General features: G+C 37.4%; 1 protein-coding gene across 2 annotated transcripts in view; it reads left to right on the plus strand.

The window, feature by feature from the left end:
• The window catches only part of FAM222B (family with sequence similarity 222 member B), a 53732-nt gene continuing 36321 nt past the window's right edge, over positions 1 to 17411 (plus strand). For both annotated transcript variants that reach the window (XM_031468394.2, XM_031468395.2), the window contains exon 1: positions 1 to 121. The gene's annotated coding sequence lies outside the window, so the exon portion shown is untranslated. The remainder of the gene's footprint in view (positions 122 to 17411) is intronic.

Consider the following 17411-nt stretch of genomic DNA (forward strand, 5'->3'; position numbering starts at 1 on the left):
GGAGCGGCTCCCGGCGAGTCCCGACGGCGGCGGCGGTGGCTGAGGGGCCGGGGCGTGGAGCAGCGGTGGCGGCGGCGGGCGGCAACAGAGCAGCCATGAGGGCCGGGCCCAGTCACCGACAGTGAGTGGTGGTGGAAGCGGGGTGGGCGACGAGGAGGGGGTGCCTGGTGGAGGGATACCGGGACTTGGGGGGGTGGGCTCTGCCTGTCGGAGGCGAAGGGGCGTGGGGGAGGGACAGTTTGAGGTGATAGTGGGAGAATTTGGGGCACGGGTGGTCAGCTCCAGGGTTGGACAGCTTGGGGAGGAGCGCGGGTGCGCTCTGCAGAGTGAGAGCCCACGGCAGGGGCAGTGTCCCGCGCTCCCCTGTTTGTCATCGTCCCTTCCCCCAGAAGCTTTCGGTCGCCTCTCCCTTTTCCGCTTCTTTCAGAGAATGGTCGCGGGGTGAGGGGGTGGGGGGGAGGGGGGTGGAGGATGAAAGCCCTGCTGGAGCTGAAGAAGACAACTCTGATCAAGGCAGGGAAGAGCTGGTCGCCTGGAGTATTGGGCTGTTCTGGGTAAAGGCTAGAGGTCGGGAGCGCTCTGTTTAAAGCTGGGAGAGGTCTAGGGAAAAGAGCGAGGGGCTTAGAGTTCGACAGATTCGAACCCACGTCCACCGCTGATTAAAGCTGATAGGTAACCTTGGGCAGGTCCCACTTAACCTTTCTGAACCTCTGGAAGATGTAATGCTTCAACGGGTGATTGCAAGCATCATATTATGTGATTGAGATCGTTTATGAAAATTGTAAATTTCATGAGTGCTATGCTGATGTTACTGTATCACCAACAGTATCATTGGATTTTAGATCTTACCGTTATTAATGAGTTGACTGATTTCTTTGTCAAGGCAAAGCATATTGTTTGTAAAACCTCAATAGACACATACGTGTTTTCTTCACCGGCACCCCAGATTATGTGCAGAAATACCAGTTTGTTCTGTAATGTGACAAATTAGCCATCAGACTTGTGTAGGAAAAAATACCATATCCAGGCGTTTTTACAAATGGTGTGTAGCTCCTTATCCAAGAGGAAGGAAATAGAGAATGGAGGGCCAATCTGTTAAATGCTCATTCAGGTTCGTTCCCTAGTAACACTTGGTATTAATGTGCTTTATTATGAGTTGAGAAAACTAGTTTGAGACAAACTGGAGGGGTGCCCAGTGAGGGATGTGCAAATACAATTTGTTATTTCTTCAATTGTGAAAAAAATTTTCTTTGCAAAATTTTGAGTCTGTTTACCCCAGGGCCTGTCTCTAGGAGGTCAGAGAGCATATAGCAGCTTTTCAGCTTCACTTTTTGTTATCCTGTTTGTGGAACATCCAGGGTGGAGTGTCTCTCAGAGAAAGAAGCAGCTGTGCAAGAGCCCAAGAGGTGGCTGCTTGGTTTCTGAGGGGCTGTAGGAGCACTCCTGAGGTTTGTTGTTGTTCTTATTGTGGTTTAGGATGGTCAAAGCAGAGGACAGAGTTAAATTGTGTACTGAGAGAGAGAGAGAGAGGGAGAGAAAAATGGCTTTCTAGTCATAGCTTTTGAAAGAGAGGTGAAACTCCTTTCAAAAGTTCAGAAAGAGAGGGTGCTTCAGCTCCACTGGCCCTGAAGATGGAGAGTTTGATATGATGAGGCCTTTTGGAAATTAGTGAGTGATTTGTCTTCCATCTGAGCAAAGGTAAGGAGTAGCTGTACTAGATCCTTGAAGATTCACAGATAAGGAGAATGAATTATTTTATAGGAATGGGGGAAATGAACCCTAGTTGTCTTTAACTTCTCGTCTGGTAAAACATGTTTTACTTCTCTTTCCTGGAAATGCACAGTGATACATAATTTTTAACTTCTTGCTCTAGGTTTTGCTCTCCCAGTAAATTCTCTGTCCCTAACGCTGATTATTCTTTTTTAGAGGATAGTTTAAAAAAGAAAGCATTTGTTACTGTTGTCGTAAATCATTTACAGAATTGAAATTTATTCTGTCTTTGACTACCACATGGAAGATGAAGCAGAGGTATAAAATGTTAGAACTAGCCTAGCCACCTTATTTTTAGTAGTTAGACATTTATTTTTAATTTTGATAATGCATTTTCCCCTCTATTGGAAATTTCCATCAGTTCAAACAAGTCTATAAATGCTATCTGTATTATGTTAAAATGATAGAGGTTTATTCAGCTGTGATGAGAATTTCCTGTCCTCTTCTTCCATTCTCTTTCCTATTCATGATTGCTTTTATGTAGTAGATGACTGTTATCAAATGGGAAGTCTTCCACTGACGGAGAGAAAGGGGATGGTCAGTGCTTTGACTGCCTGTTATATGAACAGTCTGTCTAAAGCAGGGATGTAAAGACTTCCCCTGAATCCCTGACATAACAAGGCCCTAAATAAAAGAAATAAGGTTTACTAGCTCATTTTTATCCTGATAAAATGAGTCATTTTTCTTAAAAAAAACCCCAAAAAACTCATGCCTCAGGGAAACCTTTTAAACAGTCTATTTTAAAACAAAATTGTGGTTTTTTTACCTTTTTTTTTTTATTTTTACTGAGAATACTTGCTTGCTAACAATCTTTGTTTTTTTAAATTTTATTTATTTTTAATTGAAGTATAGTCATTTACTGTGTGTCAGTTTCTGGTGTACAGCATAATGTTTCAAGCATACATATACATACATATATTTATTTTCATGTTCTTTTCCATTGTAGGTTACTACAAGATATTGAATATAGTTCCCTGTGCTATACAGAAGAAACTTGTTTACCTATTTTATAGAATCTTTGTTTCTTAAGGGCCTTTCTGATCTTGCTACCCATTCCTTAACTGAAGTCTCTTGTGATATTTTTATAATCACTAATTAATAATAGAGCAGAAGTTTGGGGTTTTTTGATCATTTGTTTTGGTTTTTTTTGGTAGACTGCTAACAACTTTAAAGGAACACTGTATGAGAAGGTGTTAAAAAGGACAAGTAGAGAGAAGAGTGGGTTTAACTTAGTGAATTTGTAGGTTGGCTCTGAAGTTTGGAGGGTAAAGGATTCAAGAATGGACCTGTGGTTCAGAGTAGCCTCCTGAGAACCAGGGTTTACTTACCAGTGTTTATTTATTTAGCACAGTCATTGGCCTAGAGTAATTGCTCATTAAATATTTGCTGGATGGAAAAATAATAACAATATGAATCATAATCAGCAAACATGGGTTCAAATCTTCTGCAGCTTTGGGTATCTCTGAATGAGCTTACCCATGTCTCTTGACCTGTTTCCTCATCTATAAAACAGAAATAATAAATGTGCTTTATGGGGTTGTTGTGAGGATTAAATGTGTTAATATATGTAAAATGTTTAGAGTGGTGCCTAATACCTAGTAAATGCTAAATAAATGCTAATTATTACTAGTGTCTGTTGGATACATACATTGTGCCCAAATGACTGGTAAAAGATGATTATGGCATAGCTTCTGCCGTCTGGGAGTTCACAGTCTAGTGGAGGAAGCAGAAGTCTACAAAGTAATTATAACCGAGTATTATACCTTATTTCATCAAATCTGTAGTACCAGTGATTATAATTATTTTGCATACCGCTAAGTAACAAGAAATACTGCTAATGGGACTGGCATGCCATCAGATTTAAGATGTATCCTGTTTTCAGAGAACTGTGGTGGAAAAAAGTGTCTCAGAATTGATGGAGTACAGTAAGTGCTCTACTAGAAAAAGGTACAACTTGTTACGAGAGTTGATGGACTGGTTCAGTATTGTCAGTAAAGGCCTCTGCTGCATTGAACCTGCATGATGGCCCTCACGGATGGACGTGGAAGATAGAGCATTCCAAGCAGAAAATAAAGTATGAAATTGGAAGGGAGAGGGCATTATTGATGTGTACCACCACATCGGAACAAGCAGAAGGAGGAAATGAGCTAAGGCTTTGGCAGAGTAACATTGTATAATACAGCAGAGCAGGACAGGAAGCTTGGAACATTTTCAGAAGAGATATGAGTCTAATTTTTGGATTTAAACTCCTAAAATATTATCACAACTCTAGAAAGATGATTCTAATACAGTAAATTGGGAAGTGAGAGTATGTGTGAGAAGTGAATTGTCCAGGGGAAGGGCTGAAGCTTTACAGCTAACCAGAACGGAGATAAGTGTGAAGTCACTGTACTCTTGATAAGAGGTGAATGCTTTCTCAGCAGAGAATTGTTTAATATTTATTTCTGCCTTTCACTACCTATCAAAGTCTTGATTGTGTTACTTTTAGAGCTTTGTAAGTTAAAGTGAAAAGGAGTGCAACTTGAGAGGAAAAATGCTAAATTTTCTTTATTAAAGATTGCATTTAGTACAAAGTGGATAGTAGTTATCAGATTTTATAGCTCAATTATAAAATAGTGGCTTGGGAGGTGCCAAGATGGTGGAGTGGAGAGTCACAGCTCGCCCTCTCCCACAGATAACACCAGTTATATCTACAAACCCATTGAATCGCACAGAACACCTACTGAACTCTGGCATAGTGTCTCTCGCTTCGAAATACAGGAGGATTCCCACAAAATCCAATAAACAAGTTAATACTGTTTAGCACAGGGAACTATTCAGTATCTTGTAGTAACTTATGGTGAAACAGAAGATGAAAACGAATGTATGTATGTTCATGTATGACTGAAGCATTACGCTGTACACCAGAAGTTGACTGAGCTATGCCCTCCTCCCCACTTTTCTTAAATAGTGATCTGAGCTCTCCTGTGACTCCCTAGCATCTGCATCTACAAAATAAAATTCAGATCCCTCACTAAGGTCCTCCACAACCGGGCTCCAACCTATCTTTCACCTCACTTCCTTCCATTCTTACCTCATACTCCGTGATCTAGGCACATTAAACCACCTGCCTGCAGGTAAACACTCATACGCTTGTGTAGGTTGTTCTCTGCACTTGAAACACTATCCTCACCAATCCATTTTGGTTGAAGCAGCCAAATTGTATTCATGCCTCAAGACCCACTTGACTCTTCCTCCAGGAAGCCTTCTTCAACCTTCCCTTTCCACTTCTGGACAGAACCAGTGCTCCCACAGCTCTCAGTGCATATCTCTGTGACAGCGTTTATTGTACTGATTCATAATTATGTTTGTGTTAGTCTACAATTAAAATGTGAACTCCTTAAAGACAAGGATCATGTCATTCACATTTTAATTCCCAGTGCCTCGCACAGTACCTAACACACAGTAGGCATTTCAATGTTTGCTGAATTTGATAAGCAAGGATCAATTCCTACATTTTCCAATGAGACCTCAATCCAAAAAGCTTAAGAGATTCAAGCCAAGTTTTGGCTTATTGGTGAAAGGAAAAGACACTACCCAAATTAAATTCATGTTTATGTTATTTCTAGTTTTTCATATTTTTCCCTACTAGTTTCCGGGTTAGCTACCAGAAAACTAGTAACCAAGTTAAGCCTTTTAAATCACTCCTTAAATGACCTATATATTCCCATAAAACAGTACAATCCAGTGCTATACCAAACCACTAATTTTTTTCCATGTTTTTAGTTGAAGTATAGTCAGTTTACAATGTGTCAATTTCTGGTGTACAGCAAAATGCTTCAGTCATACATGAACATACATATATTCCTCAGTACCTCTATTGAAAAGAAAAGAAAGAAAAGTAACACTGTTTACAGTGTGGAAGTCAGATTTAAAAAGGAGAAATTGGCTTCAGGGAGACTAATTGGTTATGAGACTGGTGTGATGGTTGCTTGAGAGACATTTAAGATCTCAATTACAGTGGTAGTGGTGGAATTGTAGACAGATTAAAGAGCTTTTTAGGAGACTGACTAGAAGATCTTATTGACTTTATGTTGGGGAGGTGTTGTCAAAAATGGATTTGAAATTGCTTGCTTGGGCTACTAAGTGGATGGTGATGTCGTTAACTAAGGTAGGGAATACAGGAGTAAGAGGGTGTTATATTTGAGGGAAAATGAGTTTGATTTTGGTATATTAGATTTGAGTTGTCTGGGAAATCCAGGAGCAAATGTCCAGTAGGCTTCTAGATACATTTGGATTTTGAATTCAGTGGAAAGATTTAGAATGGAGATGCAATCTAGAAATCATTAGGATATAAGTAATAGTTAAAGCCAGTGTGATGACCCTGTGAGTCAGTCTAAGTTCCAGTTGCTTAATATATTGTTCATTCACATCATCTAGAGGGATTGACTTGATGGGAATGTGGCACTAAGTACTTCTCAGTAGTAGTTCATATGTATTTTTACATTTTTTTGATGTGTTATATATATACTTGGCTTAAATTAGCAGCTTTTAGGTTGCAAACAAGAATAAAACACAAAACCTCTCACCTTAGTGGAAAGAATGGTATTACTCTTAATTAAATGAGGATACCATTCTTGCTTAAATTAAAAGCATCTATAGGTTTGTAAAATTTTTCAATAAAAGGAAATTAGTGTGCATATCAACTGTACATCTTTTCCTAGTCTCAGTGGTTTACCAGACTTAGAATAAACTGCCTTTTCTAATATTAGTTCCATTATAGATATGGAGAAAAAAAAGAATTTGTTTCACTGAGTACCTCAGAGTTAGAAGCTAGGTGATTTTTATGAACCAGAACCTCAGAAGATTTGATTTGAACACCACAGGACAACAACATTGAGCCAGTGATACCAGGTTAGTTCATAGTTGGGATTGGGAACTCAAGCCAACTGACTCTGTCCAGTCTTCTACCCCACAGCTTTCCTTCATTTATAGAGTAACTGAAAACACTGAAATAAATATGCCTGATGGTAAGCCAAAGATATGCATACTGTTGTTGCTTTTTGGAAGGATAATTTGGTATAATTCAGGTGCTTTTTTTTTTTTAACAGTTTATGATTTTGAAATAAAAGCAGAGACATATTTTAAAAAAGGATAGAATCTGCAGAGCATCTAAAGTTGTTGATAGATTTTAGCTAAGGATTTTTTTTTGGTGTGGGAGAGGTAATTAGGTTTATTTATTTATTTAGAGGAGGTATTGGGAATTGAACCCAGGACCTTGTGCATGCTAGGCATGCACTCTATCACTGAACTATACCCTCCTCTCCAGCTAAGCATTTTTAATATTCACATGAAACGGGATGTCTGTCTGGCTTTAACTGGAGAATCAAATGCTGGTAATCACAGACATCCCTAGGGTCTTAACTTAATTCAAGGCTTACTCCCCATACTTTTCTTTTTCTCCCTTTCCTTGGGGATTTAATGTTAAAAAGAAGATTATTAATTTTGTAGATGTTATCTTTTTACTTCTTTTTTATGGAAAATTTAAAATACATACAAAAGTAGACAGAACAGTATAATGCACCCCTTATCACTCTGCTACAATAATTGTCAACTCATGCCAGTCTTGTTTCATCTATGTACCCCCACCCACTACCCCACCTAAATTATTTTTTTAACAAATCCCAGATACCATAATTTCATGAATAAATATTTCAGTATGTATCTTTAAAAGATAAGGACTAAAAGAAATCCCACAAAAAATTAACAAGCATGTCTTTTTTTTTTTAATTATTGAAGTATAATCAGTTTACAACCTTGTATCAGTTTCTGGTATATAGCATCATGTTTCAGTCATACATATACGTATATATTCCTTTTCATATTTTTTTTGTTATAGGTTACTACAAGATATTGAATATAGTTGCCTGTATACAGTATACAGTATAAAGTTTATACAGTATAAACTTCTTGTTTTTAACATTTTTTTATTGAGTAATAGTCATTTTACAGTGTTGTGTCAAATTCCAGTGTAGAGCACAGTTTTTCAGTTATACATGAACATACATATATTCACTATCACTTTTTTTTTCGCTGTGAGCTACAAGATCTTTTATCTATTTCCCTGTGCTATACAGTAGAATCTTGTTTATCTATTCTACATTTTAAAATCCCATTCTGTCCCTTCTCCCCCCTCCCCCCTTGGCAACCACAAGTTTGTATTCTATGTCTATGAGTCTGTTTCTGTTTTGTATTTACGTTTTTTGTTTTTTGCTTTTTTTTTAGATTCCACATATGAGCGATCTCATATGGTATTTTTCTTTCTCTTTCTGGCTTACTTCACTTAGAATGACATTCTCCAGGGACATCCATGTTGCTGCAAATGGCGTTATGTTGTCGGTTTTTATGGCTGAATAGTATTCCATTGTATAAATATACCACATCTTCTTTATCCAGTCATCTGTTGATGGACATTTAGGCTGTTTCCATGTCCTGGCTATTGTAAATAGTGCTGCTATGAACATTGGGGTGCAGGTGTCATTTTAAAGTAGGGTTCCTTCTGGATATATGCCCAGGAGCGGGATTCCTGGGTCATATGGTAAGTCTATTCCTAGTCTTTTGAGGAATCTCCATACTGTTTTCCACAGTGGCTGCACCAAACTGCATTCCCACCAGCAGTGTAGGAGGGTTCCCTACACCCTTTTCTCCACAGCCTCTCCTGCATTTGTCATTTGTGGACTTTTGAATGATGGCCATTTTGACTGGTGTGAGGTGATACCTCATTGTAGTTTTGATTTGCATTTCTCTGATAATTTAAACTTCTTATTTATCTATTTTATATATAGTAGTTAGTACCTGCAAATCTTGAACTCCCATTTTATCCCTTCCCACCCCTTTCCCCCCGCCCAGTAACCATAAGTTTGTTTTCTATGTCTGAGAGTCTGTTCCTGTTTTGTAAATAAGTTCATTTGTGTCTTTTTTTTGATTCCACATATAAGTGATACTGTATCTTTTCTTTTTCTTTCTCTTTCTGGCTTGCTTCACTTAGAATGATGATCTCCAGCTCCATCCATGTTGCTACAAGTAGAAATTTTATTCTGTTTTATGACTGAGTAGTATTCCATAGTATAAATATACCACAGCTTCTTTATCCAGTAATCTGTGGATAGACATTTAGGTTGTTTCCATGTCTTGGCTATTGTAAATAGTGCTGCTGTGAACATTGAGGTGCAGGTATCTTTTCAAATTAGAGTTCCCTCCGGATACATGCCCAAGAGTGATATTGTTGGATCATATAAGTCTGTTTTTAGTTTTTTGAGGAATCTCCATACTGGCTCCATATTTCCATAATGGCTGCACCAAACTACATTCCCACCAACATTGTAGGGTTCCCTAACAACATTTCTTAATTGCATCAGTTATCCAGTCAGTTTTCACATTTCCCCGATTATCTCAGTAATTTTTCAACTGGTTGTTTGGAACGATGTCCAAATAGGTCCATCTAGAATAATTTTCATGTCTACTGTTTATCTTCTAATCTATAGATTTGCCATCCATTTCTTCATGTATTTTTTGAAGCGCTTTCCTTCTTAAAAGCTGCTGTCACTTTGTACTCTTTGAAGGATTTCTTTTACAGTATGTCTGCAAAATAGAACGTCCTCTTTTCAGTGTCTTCCCTTTCTTGCTGTCATTGAAAGCAATTGGTCATTCAAAACAAAGATTTATGTATTGCCTACTCTGTGCTAGCATCTAAGAATGAATTAGTGTAGCTAGTTCTGGCCACCCAGAGTTTATGTCCTGATGGGAGAAGCAAAGTTAGCTATCAGTTATAGAATATAATATGTTAAAAGGGGGATGATGGAGCACCTGGTGGTACAGTGGAAACATGTTAACCCTTAACCCGTATTTGGGGGATCAGGAAAGGCTTGATGAAGGAGAGATGTTTAAGGTAAGACCTGAAAGTTGAGTAGGAGTTAGGCAAGCTTACTGACAGCAGAGGGACCATTGTTTGTAAAGTACAAGAAGTTTAACATTTTTATTTTCACTATTTGAAATAAATGGCATGTCTTTTAGGAAAACTGGGTTTTCAACTTTATTGTACCAAATGATATTAATACATATCTTTATACAAAGCATTTCTTTTCCCTTCTGCACAATTGTGGGAAATCTCAGAGCAGCAGTGCACGTGAAAAATCAGAACCTTGGAAAATAAGCATAAGATTTCCAACCCTTATGATACCCCTATCATTTTTCTTAAGGTAAACCTAGGTAGCCAATTTCCACCTAAAAGTAGACACTTTTGGTGAAGCTTAAAAAGTTTTTGACCAATAGAAATGTAAGTCAATGAACAGAATAGAGAGTCTGGAAATAGACCCACACTATTAAATATGGCTATTTGATTTTGTTTTTAATTTTGTTTTTTATATTTTTAAATATGGCTATTTGGTTTTTGACAATAGGTACAAAGGCATGTCAGCAGAGAAAGCATAGTCTTCTTGACAACTAGTCATTGAAACAACTAGATATCTATAATCAAAAAAAGAAAAAAAGAACCTCAACCTATGCTTAACACCTTATATAAAAATTAGCTCAAAACCAATCACAGACCTAAATAGAAAATGGAAAACTATAAAATATTCAGACTAAAACTGGAGAAAATCCTTGTTATCTTGAGTTCAGAAAGGAGTTCTTAGATATAACACCAAAAGAAAGCAAGATCCATAAAAGAAAAAATTGAGAAATTGGGCTTCATCAAAATTTAAAACTTTTACTCTGCAAAAGACACTGTTAAGTGAGTGAAAAGACAAGACACAGACTGGGAGAAAATATTTGCAAGTCATAGCAAAATAGGAACTGTATATAGAATGTATAAAGAGCTCAAAGCTCATCAAGAAGAAAGCAAACAACACCATAAAAAAATGGGTGAAAGATTTGAATGACTTCACCAGAGAAGGTATATTAATGGCAAATAAGTGCATGAAAATGTCCTCAACATCTTAGTCATTAGATAAATGCATAAAATCATAACAAGATATGCCATTAGAATGACTGAAATACAACAAAAGAAGAAAACTGACTAGATTATGGACTGACAGGGGTGTGGAGCAGCTGGAACTTTGGAAAACACTGTGGTAGTTTCTTATAAAGTAAAACACACACTTAACGTATGACCCAGGTGTCTACCCAAGTGAAATGACAACCTATGACACAAAAACCTGTATGTGAATATTTAAAACAGTTGTATTTGTACTCAACCCAAAACTGGAAACAGCCTGAATGTCCCTCAGCTTTGGAATGAATAAACCAACTGTGATATATCCATACAATGGAATACTACTCAGCAATGAAAAGGAACCAATCATATATGCAATAACATGAATGAACCTCATATGCGTTTCGGTAAGTGAAAGAAGCCAAACTCAAAAGGCTACTCACTATATGAATTTATATGACATTCTGGAAAACTCAAAACTATAGTGACAGTGAAGAACAGATCAATGATTGCCTGGCAAGTATTTGACTACAAAGGGGAAGCATTAGGATATTTGGAGGGTATTGGAGGGTATTCTGTACCTTGATTGTGGTTGTAGTTATATGACTTTATGCATTTATGAGAACTCAGAACTGAACACTAGAAAATGAATTTTACTATTTGAAAGTAAAAGTTTGAGGGTAGAAAACTTTAAAGAAGTCTTTAAAGACTTTAAAGAAGGATTCCAGTGATGTAACTTCCTAAGTATATCTGAATTTTCAATCTAATTTTATCTCTTTTGAATATGTTTTAAATAATTTATGCAATACATAGTGAAAATTCTCTGAGTAGGAACTTTAGATCCTTTAGGATTTCCTTATTTTACTTTGAAATGCAGTTGTGTACTCTGATTTTAACACTTGAGGAGTATGTTGTCAGCTATTTTCTACTTTATTTGTCTATTTATTGCCAAGCATGATGCAACTAGCTTTCCTTCTCCACTGTCTTCTTCCTCTTTTAGGACACTGCTATGTCACCTTAAGACATGTTCTCTCCTTCAGTGCATTAAAAAGTATTCACCAATGACTTATATGTAGAATCTAAAAAAATCAGACACAAATGAACTACTTATTATTTATAACTTAGATGATTGATTTCTTGAATATGTGTAAGCACATCTGACTGTCCTTTATAATTGGATTACTGCATTCTGTTAATTCTTATTTTGTGATTGGCTTTATTGCTTTGATAACTCTAAGTTTAAAAAGCTAAAGCTCTAAACTGTTCTTAGAAACAATGAACAGTACATATATGTAAATTTTAAAGATGTGCAGTATATTGTATATATGCAGGCAAATTGTATCAATTTTACCTAATAAAACTGGAAAATGGAAAAAAAAAGAAAAAGTATTCACTAGTGAGATTTATTGAGTTAATTGGGGGTTATGTGGATCTCATCCAAAGTCTAGCCAAGCTATCTGTTCTCCCAGAGATTACTTAACGAAATGAAGCTTGGAACTTAGAATATTGTGTTAGGAAACATCCTTAGTATTCTTGGAAACTATGTTATTACAGCTTCCGGGTGAGTATGGATTTTCAGATTTGGGAAGACATTGAGAAAATCGGCTGTGATTTTTAGGCAGCTGGACCAGGTCCAATATTGATTAACAGCATTGCCCCTTCTGCTGGGCATCCATCCTCTTCCCTCTGCTACTGCTTTTTTTGGTGGGAGACAGTTTGAACTGTTTGCTGGTGTTTCTGCATCATGTCTCTACTCTGCACTTTTTTTCCCCATGATTACTCTGATTTTCTACCAGATCTCATATTTCTAAGTAAAGGACCTTTATTTAGATAAGTAAGATCATTCCTCTTAGTATGGGATTGTTGAGTACCTGATTAGACTCCTGTATCTCACCTAAATATTTGCCTGTTCTTGGTAAAGAACAGTTATCCAGTTAATCCAGTTACCTCTAGTCCTTAAGTGTTATTCTCTTCCCTGCCTATCTCTAAGGCTGTCAAGTGGAAATTGTCTTTACTTCTTTCTTCCACACCTACAGAGTTTATTAATATTTTCCTTTTGTTTCTTCATTATTCTGTGAATCCTTCTTTGACCTTGTTGGATCACTATTTCCCTTTCATCCAAACCATCAGTCTTTTTGTCTTTATTTTTTCTTTTCCCCGACTCTCTGTCCCCACCTTACCCCCACTTACTGTTCAGTTTCTTTCCTATTTATAAAAGTAGTCTTTCCCCTGCTCTCTTCACTTTCTTACAGCCTATTTATTCCTTAAGCATGTAATTGAATTTTGTTCCCATCACTCCACTGAAATTACTCTGCTCATGACTCAGTTGTTAAGCCCAGATGATGCTTTTCAGTCCTTAGTTTACTTTGTCTCTTTTCTTTAAACTGTGATACTGCCCACTCTTGGTTTTTCTCTAACTGCCTATTCTTTCTTAGTCTCCTTCATAATCTTATAGTCTCCTTTCCTTCATTCAATCCCTAAATGTTGGTGTTCTTGAGAATTCTGTTTTTAGCCACCTTCTTTTTTTATTTTTCACAGCTGATGTAATTCACTACACACACAGACACATCCTCCAAATCTCTAGATTTAACTAAAATCTCTCTCTCCCTCTCCCTTTCCCTCTCCGTCCGCCTCTCCATCACCACATGCCCCAACCCTACCCCCTTCCCTCCTAGGATCCAGGCCTATATTTCCAAAACCCACCTAGACATCCCGTAGGCACCACAGAATTCATTATCTTCCCCACAAAATCTAAGCATTCTAGATTTCCTGTTGAATGATATCAGTAACCACACAGTTGCCTAAATCAAAAACTTTGGATTTGACGTTAGTTCTTCCTTCTTCATCACTCATCTGGCTGATGCCTCGGTCTGATTTTAACCTTCAGGCTCTTCTAAATCTGCCTTTTCCTTTCCAACCATATTGTTGAAGTCTTGGATTAGACCATTTTCATTTTCTCACTTGGACAGTTGCAGTAACCTCCTAACTAGTCTGTATGCCTCAATTCTTATCACCCTTCAGTTGATCCACCACAGTGCCGCGAGAGCCTTCTTCCTAAGTTCTAAGACTGCTTATGCCTTTTCCCTTTGTGACTCTTCATTACCCACAGTTCCTTATGCATAGTAGATGCTTGATTCCATCTTCCTTCTTCTTTTCCTCATTATGTTTTTGCTCTATCACTTTCTTTCCCTCCAAGGACACTTTCCAAACAATCAGACAGACATAACCAATAATCTGGTGAATCTCCTAGTAATTAATCTTCAGAATTTAGCTCATAGCTCATTTCTTCTGTGAGGTCTTCCCAGTTTCCAAGGCAGGATTAATCACTCCTGCTGCTGGGCTGCTCTGATGTTTTAGTATCCCGTTAGCATTACATTCATTATTTAAATCTTGTTTTGTTTCCTCAAGTGGATTGTGAGCTCTTTGTGGATAAGGGTTTTGTCTTTACCTTTTTAAGTTCAGTACCTCACAAATAAGTCTGCCAAATTTATTGAGTTTCTAGTATGAGTTGGGCATGAAATACACTGGTAAACAAGATAGAGTCCCTGCTCTTATGAAGCTGATAATAATAAATACTATGCAGAGCGTTAAAATAGAGTGATGTATTGGAGAATGAATGGGTAGCTCCTTTAGATCGAGAGAATAGGGAATGCCTCTGTGAGGGTATGGCATTTAAGATTCAGGAGGATATAGAGATTAGCCGATCAAACATTCCAGCACAAAGCTAAGGGGGAATGAACTTGGTAGATTGGAGGAAAAGAAATAAGGCCCGTGTGGCTTGAATATGGTGGTTGAGAGGGAGAATGGTGCAAGAAGAAGGCAGAGGCCAGATAACATTGAGATTTGAAAGCTAGGGTAGTGTGCTTCCTTTGGGGGCTTTTAAGCAGGGAAAAGATTTGAGTTGATTGTAATTACAAAAAATATTCTGGTTACTATGTGGAAATGGATTGTAGGGAGATCAAGAGTGGAGACAGAGAGACTAGTTACAAGGCCATTATACTAATTCAGATGAGTTGATGGTGACTTGGATGGGGGAGGTGGTAGAAGAGCTATAGAAAAGCGGACAGATTTGGGATGTCTTTTGGAAATCAGCTTGACAAGGCTTGCTCAGGGATTGGCAGCAGCTAGGGGAAGTGAAGCAGAGAGAAATCATGGCTAACTTCTACGTTATGCTGGAGCAACTTGGTAAGTGAATGGTGATTATATTTATTAAGTTGCGTACGACTTGTAGCAGAACATATTTGTTAAGAATTCTGTTTTGCTCATGTCAAGTTTGAGATGCTTGTTAGACAGCCAATTGGAGCTGTAAAATAATTCGGTAGAAAAGCCTGGCTTTCCTGGGAGAAGACTGGGCTGGAATTGTAGACTTGGAAAGCATCAACATGTAGATAGAAGTTGAAGTCAATGGAATTCAATCAGGGGGTCTCCTGGAATGGTTTGTGTCTGGAAAAGAGAAGTCTGAAAGAGGAGGAGCAGTCAGTGAGACAGGAAAACCAGGAAATGATGTTATGGAAGCCAAGTAAAGAATATGTAAAGAAGTGTGTGGACCACTGTATTGAATGCTGTCTCAGATAAGAACAGAGAAATACCTGTGGGGTTTGCAACCTAGAGATACGTGGTGATCTTGAGTGGAACTACTTACTGGAGTAGTGGAGATAGATATCTGATTGTAGTGGATCCAGGGGGAAGATGAGATAAAGAAACATTTGATCATTTTTTTCTTTTCTGTGTGATGGCAGAGGTTTTGGGAGCCTATTTCTGAAAACTTCCTGTGTCATTGTTACTAAATCATTTCCTATTTGTATTTCAATGTGGTTATATATTTTTGTCAGAGCATTATAATCTTAATATTTTTGTACCATCATTTTAGATGGATTACTGTTTTCTAAAAACCTAGTTTAACTAGGGTTTGAGCAATACAGATACACTGGTGAGTGAATGAGGCTGTTTTTTAGGATTAGGCCCCTGGTCTTGGAAAAGCAGACTGCCTTGACCTTGGCCTTTTTATAAATTAATTTTTTCAGTTGTCAAATAAGGGTTACAGGACCAGGTTAGCTCAGTGGGTGGTTGTGAGGCATGACTACTAATGAAAATAACTGTAAAATACTTTTGCAAGTAAAAGTGTGATATAAATGCTAAATAATAGTTCTTTATTGGGATGTTGTGAAAATTAGCAACAAGCTGTCTCTTAGAGGCCTTAAGATCCTTTTGAGAAAGTGATATATTTTTATAAATACTCTTTGAAGAAAAAATAGCTCAGGATATGGGAAAAGATCACTACACTAATTTCTAGAATGTAACAATTATAGAACCATAATGAAACAACTTTGTATTAAACAGAATATTTCCTAAGGATTTATTATAGTATCACTTTATTCATATCACAAGAGTTTTAACTTTCTTGGCTTTTTGTTTCAGGTGAGGGTGTGAGTGCAACTCTATGGCAGTTACAATGCTGACTGTTTAAAGTACTGGTGGGGCTGATTTATTATCTATATTTAAAGCATTACAGCCAATCAATAGAACCACTCAAAACAGAGCATTGAAAAAGCATTTTAATTTATTTTAGGTGACACCATATAGACATTTTAATGCAGGCTTAGGTGATGGTTGCAGTTAGGCTTTAAAGAGGGACATGGTGCCATTTCAGGCAAAACTAGCACTCCTTGTTCCACACCTGAGTCTAAATATAGAATCAGTGGCATCATTACCTACAATGTACTTAGAAAATGCTTGAAATTTGAGTCTGATGAACTAAATTTTTCTCAGCCTCTAAGGGGCATTAACAATAGAGGAAAACTGGGATGTGGTTCTTTTGATGTTTAAAACTGATAAGGGAAAACTGAAATGGTTAAGCAATAGTCTGCTGACATGCTCAGAACTTTACCCTGCTGGCAGCTCAGTTGGTATCTTGTGAATTGTTTTTTTCAGTGGGGACCTGTGTGTTGCTAATTTTAGAACAAAGTGACATGAAGTTCTTAGCTTTACATAGGTTGGAATTGAATCTTTTTTCTGGAATTTGAGTTCCACAATTCATTACCTCTTTTTATCAAGGACAAGTAAAAGGCTTAGGTTTCTTTTCTTCTTTGATGAAAACACTGTACTTGTTTTTGCTGCACCCAGGCATTATTTGCCTTATTTTTGCATTTGGATGACTGGAAAAGGGATCCCTGAATGGCCTGCTTCCCCAGCAAAGACAACTGAGTAAGCTATCTTTCTTGGAGATGCTTTATTCCTGTGATTGTATTTAGGATTTCTGTTATTTCCTTCCATCATCTGCCTTGCTCATTGTAGACACAGGGATTGGCTTCAGCTGTTTTATGTTCATAGGTAAATGATCATCTTAAAATTCATATTTTAATTCCTTTGGATTTGATTTGCAGTTGACCTGTATCCATTCTACTTAATAGTTTCTTTCCCAGAGTAGATATTTCGTAACGCTTCTATCTTGAATATTTTTAGGAACATATCTTTTTTCCGGCTTTATTAAGGCATAATTGACAAATCGAATTGTAAGGTATTTAAGTGTACAACTGATGATTTTTAGGTACTCTTATCTTTTTTTTTTTTTTACTTTTCATTCTGAGTAGCCAAGTTTTCTCTGGAAGCTTGCAGTTGGCAATACCATCAAGTCAAAATACCTTTGGGACCATATGGAGAAGCCACTTTT

The sequence above is a fragment of the Camelus dromedarius genome, chromosome 16, assembly GCF_036321535.1.
Source record: "Camelus dromedarius isolate mCamDro1 chromosome 16, mCamDro1.pat, whole genome shotgun sequence".
In the NCBI taxonomy this organism is placed as follows: Eukaryota; Metazoa; Chordata; class Mammalia; order Artiodactyla; family Camelidae; genus Camelus; species Camelus dromedarius.